Genomic DNA, 3677 nt, shown 5'->3' with positions numbered 1-3677 from the left:
GGAGAAGGAAGGAGGAGGACTCCGCCCCAAACGGGGTATGCATCTGTCCGAATCCACTTTTGCCGTTCGCTGATCGGATCGAATGCAGTCTCTGTTTGATGTTGACCATCTAATCTGGCCAAGCATAGAAACAATGAAAGCCAGCATTTAACAAAAAAACAGAAACCGGTATAGAATTCCTTTTTGGACAGCAGCAAAAAAAAATCAACAAACTTGAAAACGGTTATGAAAGAAAGTGAAAAATGTTTATGCAAATGTAATCAACCTGTGGATAACCGATAATTCGATTGGTAACGGTTGTCTTCTGTGAAGGAGGTGAAGAAAAAGATCATTGAACGTCATCAGCAGCACACTTGTTGTTGATCGATCGTAATAAGCACAACACCTTCCTTATCGACCGTTTGAAGAAACCTAACGCTTGTCCGCATCAGAAGATCGTTGCGGGTGTACAGTACAAATTGCAGCAATAGACCGCGAAGATGTACGACTTGACGACCATTCTATTTGGTCACTCAAAATGGTCACCACATAAAAGTGGCTTCTTTATTTGCTGATCCAAGCCAAGCTCGATGAATCGTGGTAGGCCACGCCAAAAGTACCGAATAACTGCCATTGGTATCTCGACATGCCATGCGTTTGGAAGGATTGACAGCTAAGTAGGCAGAATCTAATATGACATAATGCTCGGGCACGTATTATTAATAGCTCATAGGATGGGAAAAAAAAGAGAACAGCAAGCCAATCAATTTAACGCCTATGGTGGAGGAATGTGTGTCTGTCAACAAACAGCTGAAGTGGGTGCGTAGCAACCATTATTATCCGTCTATTTGGCTCATCTATCGAGCATCTCCTTAACCGTAACAACACACCCGTAAAACAAAGATGGTAGCACGTTTTTCGGTGCAATAAACCTGTTGTGGGACATTTAAATTATTGACATCAATCTCGCAGGATAATTGTTGCAATTTGACGTACATTAGGAAAATATGTCTTGGATGTTGTAGGTCTTGAGATTCATATGTATTTTTGAGGTTTGGAAGCCATCATTTTAATTGTTCGTTTTTAAAAAGACGCACATGGGACTACCAAAACCATCATTAAACGGAACGTTAATTGGTTCACATTTGTCCACGGTTTTTCACAGTAGAAAAAACAGGGTGTCACCATTTCGATCAATTAGTTGTTTTTATCGCAACTATTCGTATGATTCCTGACGAAGACGTCATCCTACACCGACTCGAATGGCTCGCCCAGCGTCGAGAGCCACTCCACTCGTGGGTATTCTCTGATCGTTTCCCAAAGATTTCCACTGCGAAGAAGGTAAAGTCTTATCCCCGCAGCTTGGATCGTTGGGAACCGCACTACTCAGATACTCCCAGGTGGAGCATCCTACGCACGAACGCGGCGTATCCACGGCATCCGCCACGCAGAAGATGTTGCCTTATCTTTGTAGCTTCAAACTGTCGAACGCACACTACTCGACAGCCCTCCGCTGATAAGGTCAGTCTACTTCGACCGTTGTCCGGTCTATCCGGTTATATCCCTTTGGCTGGCCACCCTAGGATTTTGGGCCCGCGGCTTTTTCTACCAGTCGTGTGCCAGATCGGAGCAGCTTGTCCTGGACTCGCGCCTGTCACGTCACACATTCGGGACATTGAACACTACGACTCGGATGTTTTTCGACAGTGACGACATCCTACCCCGACTTGAGAGTCGAGAGGCTCACCCGGCATCGAGAACCCTTTCTACCCGTGGGTACCTCCCGACAGTGGTTTACCCCCTTCTTACGAGGTCCACTAGGCAGTTTCCTCCGAAGGAAATGGCACTACTCGGATACCCCCGGCGGTTGGGTTCTACACCCTCCACTACGCAGAAGAAGATGCCTTATCTCTGTAGCTTTGATCAAAGGACCGGACGCACCGGATGTCATCTGCCGCAACAGCTGGTGTGCTGTGTAGCAGTGGTTGAGGTTAAGTTGGACGACCTCTATGCTCTTGGCGCCCGGGGTGGTACCGCCTGCGCCTTTGTGTAGGCGGGGCACCTAGGGTTGCCAACAGCGTGGTCTCCAGCGCAGACAGGGCATTTAGCAGGCTTTTTGCAGTTAGCCGACTTATGGCCGGTTTCGCTGCAGCGCCAGCATATGCCACTTCTGTCTGGCCCAGTGCAGTCGAACGACTTGTGACCGTTCAACAGGCATTTGAAGCACCGGTCCGGTTGCTGGGGGATGGATATCTGACGGATAGACCATCCCACCTTTAGCCGCCCACACTTAAGTGCGGCGTTTGCTGCTGCAACCGGAAGTTTGACCAGCCCAATCTGCATACCAGATTTGGGGGGGCCATTCCGCAGACGAACCGTCATCTGGTCAGAGCAGATTTTGCACTGCTCGACCAGTGCCACCCGCAGTTCGTCTTCCGTTGTGACTTCATCCAGGTTTTTAACCCGGATGGTCACCTCCTTACAGAGGGCACGCACCTCAGCCTTGTCGCCAAGAGCTTCGGCTGCCTTACCCGTAAGGGTTTCGCTGGAGTTTCCAGCACCACGCTTCAGTTCGAGGATCATCTCGCCGGTGCGTGTCCGACAGATCCTCCGAACTTTCTCGCCTAGTTCGGCGAGATCTTCGTTCGTACGCATATGTCGCAAGACATCTGCGTACGTGCCCTCAGGTGCCTTGACGACAATCGCCTCGCCCCTCTCCCTGACGCGACGTTTGCGTCGTTGGGGTCGGGGTTTGGCTTTTCCCGTCTCCGTACCTTTGGGCCTTCCCCTTTTGCGCGATACCGTTTGCCATCCGGTATTCGCGCTCGTCGGCTCATCTGCCTTTTCAGCAGGGCCTTTCGCCCGCTTGGATGCGCTGGCCGCAGGATCCTGCCGGACAGACGGATCCTCCGCTCTTTTCTTAGGGTCACCGGGTCTGAGTTCCCCGGGAGACCCTCTCTTACGTTTGCTGTTGCCAGCAAACGCAAGGCTGCCCTCTGTTTGGGCAAAGGCATTGACCTTCTTCGGGCGGATGGTGTCTGCCCTCAGAGGGGTCTCTGCCGGCCCTCGCTCCTTTGGTCTGGCCTCGGTCTCCGCAAGACGTTCCACCACAGCTTTGTTGGCTGCGATGAAAAGCTGCATCACCCTGGCTAGCTTCTCGCGTATTGCCTTGTGGATGTTGGACTTCCCCTTCACACATTCCACAAGGTCAGCGATGCCAGCCATGGCCGTGACAAACTCTACTGGAGCTCCCGGATCTTGGAGTTCCGGGGAGCTCAGTAGGTCCTCCAGCGCTTCCTGTACTTGTTCGTATGGGTCCGCCCGATCATCGCACGGTGTTTCCACCGACGTTGCCGTCGGGTCCACCGGGTTGGCAGATTGCCTAACCGGCGAACGCCTAAGGCTACTCCCGCCGAACGGATTTGGGCTCTCGCCTTTGTCCGTTCCGTCCCTTTTCTCTTTGTTTAAATTTCTTTTCATTTTGAGTCCCACGAATAGCAAGGAACAAACGGTCCACTGCGCCAGTGACCTGCTTAGCGCAGCAAGGACTGGGATACTGTGGGGTGTGTCCCGGTGCCCCACAGGCAACCGTTAGAGACTGGCGTGACTTAACGACCCGCCAGCCTTCCAGGTACATCGGCACGGTTTAGCATCACACCTTCACCAATGGAGTCGGTTTCCGATAGTAATTCCATTGT

The sequence above is a fragment of the Uranotaenia lowii genome, chromosome 1 (genome assembly GCF_029784155.1).
Source record: "Uranotaenia lowii strain MFRU-FL chromosome 1, ASM2978415v1, whole genome shotgun sequence".
Classification (NCBI taxonomy): Eukaryota; Metazoa; Arthropoda; class Insecta; order Diptera; family Culicidae; genus Uranotaenia; species Uranotaenia lowii.
The sequence above is the reverse complement of the archived record's forward strand: the minus strand, read 5'-3'. Positions refer to the sequence as shown.